This window comes from Oncorhynchus tshawytscha, linkage group LG31 (genome assembly GCF_018296145.1).
Source record: "Oncorhynchus tshawytscha isolate Ot180627B linkage group LG31, Otsh_v2.0, whole genome shotgun sequence".
NCBI lineage: Eukaryota > Metazoa > Chordata > Actinopteri > Salmoniformes > Salmonidae > Oncorhynchus > Oncorhynchus tshawytscha.
The window spans coordinates 25,928,370-25,937,238 of record NC_056459.1 but is presented as its reverse complement, the minus strand read 5'-3'; the positions used below and the strand labels follow the sequence as shown (position 1 = coordinate 25,937,238).

Here is an 8,869-nt window from a genome sequence, read left to right as displayed (position 1 = left end):
GGGTAGGTGAACCGTAACAGATTCGCTTGTAATAGAAGGAAACTAAGCAAACTGACACGGACACAGCAACTACACACACATTATTAAAATGCAATACAACAGTATGCTATTGTGCTGTACTCCTTCTTTGGTATTGATGCCAATTGTGACGTTTTGGTCTCTCAGAGTCTTATTTGTGTCAGTATTTTGAGGTAATAGTCTTGCCATATCAATTGTGATGCTTTGGTCTCAGGTTCTATTCTGTGACATCATTTTGAGGTAATCATCTACGGTCCCATGAATGGTGTCTATCTGTGACATACAAAGATCTTATGTAAAGAACACTGACTATCTGTTGTCCTAATCAGAACCCCATTTTAAGCGAAAGTGTATTTCCTTTCTAGTCTATGGCTCATAATGATTGTATTTGTTTCTTGGTATACTCATTTGTCAACAAGTCTTGGTGTTTTATCATTCTTTGGGACATTTTTGTAGACTACACCTTAAAATGTTATATTCTATTCTGTAGGCTTTTGAGCCGGGCAAAATAGGAAGGATTAACTTAAATTTCGTAAACGTCCAATACAAAAATGTCAAGCATATACAGTAATTCACAACAATCAATTCAAGCTATCAGGCCCTACATGATAGTGTCAATGCCATTACTGAACAGCACAATATCACATCACTCTTATTTGTGTTGCTATAAAGTTTATAATTATTATAGGTATGCACAATATCGAGATGAAGGGGTCATTGATGAGGCTATTCTTTCTGTGATGTGGTGCTGATGTTACCTCGTTGGGGTAGAAAACAGGAGAGGAAGACAAGAACACTTTAGATTAAGCGAATATAAGATAGTATACATTATAAACGTTTTAGTCATTTAGCAGACACTCCTACCCAGAGCGAATTAGAGTAGTGAGTGCACACATTTTCGTACTTTTTCCTCCTGGACTCGGAAGTAAACGTAACACCGTAAACAAAAATCCGGGGCACTCAAATTAGTATGTTAAGTTACATTTGTATGGTATGTATTAATTAGTCATTCATTTCGTATGATGTGTTACAAATTCAAATTCGTATGATATGTTACGAATTGCAAAAGTGGCTAAAGTTAACTAGGTGGCTAAGATTAGCTAGGTTAACTAATATGTTATGTATTTGCAAAGTAGTAAGTAGTTGCCTGTGATGAGATTCGAACACGCAACCTTCGGTTTGCTAAACATTTGCCTTATACCCCACCTATCCATCCTCCTTTTATGTATTGCTTCAAGTAAACTTCTGTGTTATGTAACCATACCAAACTAAACATATCATACTAATGTGAGTGTCCCGGATTTTCGATTGCTATGTTTCTTCTAATCTATAAAACGAGGCTGACTTTTTCTTACTGGTCCCCTGTGGGAATCGAACCCACAACCCTGGCATTGCACGCGGTACTATACAGCATACAGTATATAGATTAACACAACTGCAACACAAGATACACATTGATTGTGATTCGTGCTAGACAACAGCACTGTGTTGTGGTTGAACTGTGCTGGCACAACCATGTAGACTGAAAATGGTGAAATGGGAACAAAGTCATAACCAAACGAAGACCACACTTCTCCCACAAGAGGGCGACAGAGAATAGCCTATTGGCTCCAGTCGCAATACCCAGCTGCCGACAGACCACTCAATTCAAATTGCAACAAATAAAGAAAACACAAATAGCATACATGCATGCTAATAAGTTATTGAAGTTCTCATAATGAACATGCATAGGGCTACACAAATATTGAATGACATAATTATATAGGTCAAACCCAGAGAGCACATCAACTACCATAACAATGATCATAAATAATCATGCAAATTATGACCATATCCTATCAAATTATCAAATTATCGGAGAAAACCCATTTTAACGAAGCCTAGAACACTCCAACCAATCTTCTGATAGTCAACACTTTAATACTAGACAAGCATAGTAATGGTATTTGTTTGTATTTTTATGCTCACTTTATTTAATGAATGATTCCCAAATCATATAAAATCATAATCATGATAAGCAAGTATTCTTACCGTGTTCAGGTCTCATGGTGCGTGGGGATGTTACGAGAAGAGGACGGACAGGTGCAGTTGGCGCGAGGTAGACCGGGGAAGATCCCCTGTTGTGCCAGTTGGGTCCCTGGACTAATCCACGAGCCCCCGGGGTCAGGCGACGACGCGCTCCTACTCAAACCGTCCATTGTGCCAAACCGAGAACGACGGTAATGAATCCAAACCGTCCGGTTCCAAGAAAGGGACACTGCTCCTTGCCACTGCATAATACAAAACTCAACTCAAAAGCGAAACAGCATTAACCATGACGAAAATACATAAACAATGACATTGAGGAGCAAAAGCTTTTACAGTACAGAAAGGGTTGTGTGGCAGACACAGGCTGTTAAATGAGTGACGTTCTCTTCTGGAAAATTATATATAAAAAAGTTCATGTTCAAGGCTCCATGCCATGTGACCAGTGTGGACCAATGGGAAAGGAGGAGCCTCTTAAAGCTGTATTGCTATTTTGTACATTTTCATAAACAACAACAGATTTATGACCTAGTGAGAGAGGGAGAGCAAGAGGAGAGAGGGGGAAAGCGGGTGGGGAGATGGAGAGAGAGGAGAAGGGGCAGTTCAGAGCTAGCCATCTTACCAGAAAGAGGGGGAATGCACAGTTAAACATTCAACATTCATTTCCCCTACTCAGTAGGCTACACATACACAGCCTGTCCAGTCTCATGTCCTCATAGTTAGCATACTTTTGCCCATTGTTTCCCAATCTCAGTCCAGAGGACCCCAAGCAGCGCTACACAGCTGGTTCAAATAATCTAGTCATTATTAAGCTTTGATTATTTGAATCAACTGTGTAGTGCTAGAGCAACAAACAAAACATGCACATCTTGGGGTCCTCAGGGCCGAGTTTTGGAAACACTGCTTTAGCCTCTTTATTTAAGGAGTAGTTCACTATTTTACAACTTGATGTTAGATGGTTCCTCACCCTGAAAGTAGTCTATGGGCAAAGATAAACTGTAATCCATGGTTCAGTTTTCTTTGAACAGCCACTACAAAATTCAGGTAACCTTAGGCACCACAAGCTAAAAGTCTATGGCAGTTAAAGGAGCATGTGAGCATGTTTAAAAAAAGAAGGTAAAAATCACATGAAATCAATTCTAATCACTTACATATTTAGTTTGATGTTACTTGAAGGTGCTTTGGCTATTTAAAAAAAAACATGCTCACATGCCCCCATCAGTTCCAGTGATTGTTAACTTGTGGTGTGTGTGGCAAGCTGTTTACAGGAAACTGAACCATGGATTGCAGTTTCTACTTTCAGGGTGAGGAACCATCTCAAATTAAGTTGTAAAATAATGGACTACTCCTTTAAACACGTGTCATGGGTTTCATCAGCTCTTTTCACTTTTCCTGCTGAATGAGCCAGATACTATGTTATGTAATAGTATAATTTGTAGGCTTAGTGTTGTCAATATTTATTGTCATATACAAAGAAATGTAGAACTAAATGAACGTGAAAAATTAAGACAAGTATTTTCATCCATGCATAATTTAAGCTAATACCATCTATTTTGGCATGTTGACTATATGTGCTTTCTTAACATTTTGTCTAAAGTTCGTATAAATGTATGGTTGTTTTACAGGAAATTCGTTACGAAGCTATTTTCAAAACTGAAGGCTTTTGTTTTTATTGGATTCATATTGTGTCTTGCATAATGTCAAAATACGAATACCTCCGAGTCAAAGCAGAGATGTGGAGGGAGCATATAGGTTATTTCTGAACATTGGAGCAGTTCTCTTGTATTCATTTGATCAGATAAAACAAACACACTATTTCCCTAATTTACAAATAGCCTACAAACACATGCAAGCAGACACACTCACGTCCACCAAAAATGTGATTGACGTATACGAGGATGCAAAAATACACTAACAACACGACGTCACAGTATTTACAAAGACTTCAATTTCACACATATACAATAAGTTATACAGTATTGAAATTCAGTGATACAGTAGTAGCCGAATAGGTCTGTAGTCTCTGAGGTAGGGTATTGGAATCATGCGAATATGTATTACAATCTCTACATGGCCCCAAAAGATAAGTTCTCACAAATATAAGCTATAGGAATACGCCAAACCGTAACAGCTACAGCAGTGCAATATAACGAGAATAAGGGACAGTAAAACGTTAAAGCCATATTCGCTAGTTGATTCAACAAAGGCACTTTTACGCAACATTTGCATTTATTTCCATTTGAAATAGAAACAAATAGAACGCGAAAAAGGTCCCTTTGTCTAAGTCAATTCAAATTGGAGGTAGGCTAAATTCGGAAGTTGCTTGGATTTAACTGTCGCATTAGGTAGTTCTCTGTTCAGGAATGTTATTTCAGTAGTAAAATATCTAATAGTTCCCAACCAATAATTTGTATTATTGAATAACATTTACAGTATGCCTTTTCTACATTCAAAGATCAAATTGAGTTTTCATAATAATACTATAGTGTAAATAGGTAGTATCCGTTCCTTTTCATGTGCACATAGACGTATGCCTTTTGTTGCTAGAGACAGTGTTTCACTAGCTTGTATACAGTACAATAAATAAGTGCTTCTCAACTTCAGCCTGCAAGTCGTTTCACCAATCCTTACTAATCTCTAAATTGATAAACAAACATGATGAACAGAGTGTGTCGATTCTATGAGAGTATACATCTTTAACATTTGACAAATACAAACATTTATGGAGTGTTTCTTTCATTAATAGCCTCTACGTCGCCATCTCCTTCTCTTGTAGGGGTTTCTGATGCCACACCCGCAGACGGGGAGTCTCCTTGCTCTGCCTCCTGGGTCTTGGATTGTCCGTTGTTTACCGGATTACCATCACCATCCTTGTTTACGTTCTCTGAGTTGGTACTGAGGTTTGAGCTCGAAGACTCGTCCTTGTGATCTTTCTTCCACTTCATCCTCCGGTTCTGGAACCAGATTTTGATCTGGCGCTCAGTTAGGCAGAGCGCGTGTGCTATCTCCACGCGCCTCCGGCGGTTCAGGTACCGGTTAAAGTGGAATTCTTTCTCCAGCTCCAGTGTCTGGTACCGGGAGTACGTCTGACGTCCACGCTTTCTGTTTGGATCTGAAAGAAAGAATGGTTTTAATCGATGTACAGATGCAGGATCTTAATTTGATCACTCTTTTGTTGTTGAGAATTTTCCTACGCAGCAGGAAATTGAAACTCCTAGAGTATTTGAGATTTTAAAAGGCTTCTAAAGTTGGTCATTTCCACTTTAAAATGCCAGGCTTGATTTGCCCTAACGAAAAATGTATAAAGCCCTACAAGAAATGTTAATTTACTATAATCCACATAATAATTCACATTTCCTGTTGCTGCAGGATTATTTTCATGTTGTTGGAAACTGGCTCAAATTAAGATCCTACATTTGTACATAGCATTTTCCCACTAGGCCCACAAATAAAAAATCCTGCAAATTGCTCTAAAACCATGTTCTACACAAGCATACCATATGTAATAACTCCGATAATAACTTGATACTGATAATGACACACATGACAATTATGTGAACTTGGATTCTTGGATTTTTTTCTATAGTAAATAAAATAATTTAAAAAACGTGCCACAGTCTGTCATTCTGTGCCATTTTTGCTAAGATTTCTTTCTCAAAATGTTTTCGACTGTCAGTGCTGTTTTGGCTCAGACTTCCGTCCGTCACAAATATTCCAGCTGGGATTCTAGCCTGTAGCCTATTGCTAATGCACGGCATGCCTCTCCAATTAGAAGCATGTGTTAGTCCACCGTTACTAGGTCATACCCACAGCCCATAAGCAATTACTACTGCTATTTCAATGGTCTTTATTAGACACTGTCCTGCCTACCAATTCCGTACTAATCAGACACTAGTATCAATACCACTGCTCCGACTGGTCTACTGATATTGTTTACAGCCACCACTATAGTTTAGTTATATCCCTGTGTACAAATAGGTTCCTGAAACTGATTATGTAATCACAACTGCCATTCTGAGCCCAATCAAAAGGGTGAACTGCAGAGCGCACGAGCTATGACTTACACTACAGCTTATAGCCTGGTATTTTACTGCCACATACAGTAGAAGAGCAACAACAACAAAAACAGCGGCAATGTCCCTGCGCGATGAACACTACAGAAGCGGAGGGATAATGAATTTATGGTCACACAACTAACTAATTCAACATTTTTCTGATTCTTTCCATGCAATACCAATGGCTTCACGGAATTAATTGCACCATTAATTAAGACAACAGTAAGTTGTCCCATGTAAGATCATACCTGATGTTCTCATCCAGGGGTACATCCGGTAGTGTTTGTCCTCTGGCGAGGTGAGTGGACCGGGTACCGGCTGGATGCAGCTGTCCCCGAACAGACGGCTCTGGTCGAAAGAGCTGCAGTGCAGACTGTGCACGTCCGGCCCCTGGTCATAAGCAGGAGTAAACATCGGGGGGCTCTGGTAAATAGCATTGTTGACGTTGTAAAGTCCGGACAAGGACGTTGGGAAGGCAGGGGCTGCGGCACTGTGAACAGATGCGGGTCCTTCTCCACTGGGTCGAAGAGCGCACGAACCCTGGTCGGCATTTGGGAAGAAAGAACCGGTCGCCGTATATTTGCTAAAAAGACCATCCACATAATAAGAGCTCATATTTTTTCCTTGTGATTTGTTGGGTCAGAATCTTCAGTGTCGTTTTTACGAGGTAGTGTGATAAATGACAGCAATACACCCTAGATTTACACCAAACCACGTGATCCAGCCCTGTGACCGCAGTAGCCAATCTCCAGCAGGGCCAGAAATATCATTATGGCGCACAGACTACAGAGTAGAATTAACACACAGAGACTGCAGAGTAGAATTAACACACACAGAGTAGAATTAACACACACAGACTACAGAGTAGAATTAACACACACAGACTGCAGAGTAGAATTAACACACACAGAGTACAGAGTAGAATTAACACACACAGACTGCAGAGTAGAATTAACACACACAGACTGCAGAGTAGAATTAACACACACAGACTGCAGAGTAGAATTAACACACACAGACTGCAGAGTAGAATTAACACACACAGACTGCAGAGTAGAATTAACACACACAGACTGCAGAGTAGAATTAACACACACAGACTGCAGAGTAGAATTAACACACACAGACTGCAGAGTAGAATTAACACACACAGACTGCAGAGTAGAATTAACACACAGACTGCAGAGTAGAATTAACACACACAGACTGCAGAGTATAATTAACACACACAGAGTATAATTAACACACACAGACTACAGAGTAGAATTAACACACACAGACTGCAGAGTAGAATTAACACACACAGACTACAGAGTAGAATTAACACACACAGACTGCAGAGTAGAATTAACACACACAGACTGCAGAGTAGAATTAACACACACAGACTACAGAGTAGAATTAACACAGACTACAGAGTAGAATTAACACACACAGACTACAGAGTAGAATTAACACACACAGACTACAGAGTAGAATTAACACACACCGACTACAGAGTAGAATTAACACACACAGACTACAGAGTAGGATTAACACACACAGACTACAGAGTAGGATTAACACAGACTACATAGTAGGATTAACAAACACAGACTACAGAGTAGAATTAACACAGACTACAGAGTAGGATTACCACACACAGACTACAGAGTAGAATTAACACACACAGACTACAGAGTAGAATTAACACACACAGACTACAGAGTAGAATTAACACACACAGACTACAGAGTAGAATTAACACACACAGACTACATAGTAGGATTAACAAACACAGACTACAGAGTAGGATTAACACACAGAGACTACAGAGTAGGATGAACACACACAGACTACAGAGTAGGATTAACACAGACTACATAGTAGGATTAACAAACACAGACTACAGAGTAGATTTAACACAGACTGCAGAGTAGGATTAACACACACAGACTACAGAGTAGGATCAACACACACAGACTGCAGAGTAGGATTAACACACACAGACTACAGAGTAGGTTTAACACAGACTGCAGAGTAGGATTAACACACACAGACTACAGAGTAAACACTGTGGGAACATATGACATGACACAAAATACAATGTCATTGGTTCAAAAGAAAACCGCTGTCCTGTTGCAGTTATACCTTACTTTTCATAATACAGCATAATACCATCGCTCCCACCCCCTCATAACATCTGTAATTTATACACAACTAAGAATATAAAACTGAATTTTGTATTTCTTTAAAAGCTTTTCTTCAATTCCATCAAATAGCTACATGTCTAGGTGCTAAAACAGAACTATAATATGTGAGAGTCTACAACAAACATCAAAACATTCTGATTATAGTACACAAAGAAAAGAGCACCACATGTACATAGTTAATTGTTTTTATACGTTCAACATATAGTCAGAATATAGGTGGGCTACATTTGATTGCTTGTCATAATTAACTTTACAACAATTTATTGTATATTACTGTGATTAAAATAATACCATTTACAATTGTAACCATTATACATTGTTTCCTATTTGAATTACTGTTGTTGTGTAACTCGTGTTTCCAAAAATATATTATAAACTGGGTGGTTCGAGCCCTTAATGCTGATTGGCTGAAAGACCATTTCTTTGTACTGCTCTAATTAAGTTGGTAGACAGTTTATAATAGCAATAAGGCACCTCGGGGGTTTGTGGTATATTGCCAATATACCAAGGCTAAGGGCTGTATCCAGGCACTCTGTGTTGCGTCGTGGTTATGAACAGCCCTGAGCCATGGTATGTTGG

The 8,869-nt window shown here is 39.1% G+C and overlaps 1 protein-coding gene across 1 annotated transcript in view; it reads right to left on the bottom strand.

The window, feature by feature from the left end:
- Positions 1–2,166, bottom strand: part of hoxa3a (homeobox A3a) — a 35,034-nt gene extending 32,868 nt beyond the window's left edge. The window contains exon 1 of the mRNA XM_042309991.1: positions 2,050–2,166. The gene's annotated coding sequence lies outside the window, so the exon portion shown is untranslated. The remainder of the gene's footprint in view (positions 1–2,049) is intronic.
- Between the last annotated feature and the right edge of the window lie 6,703 nt (positions 2,167–8,869).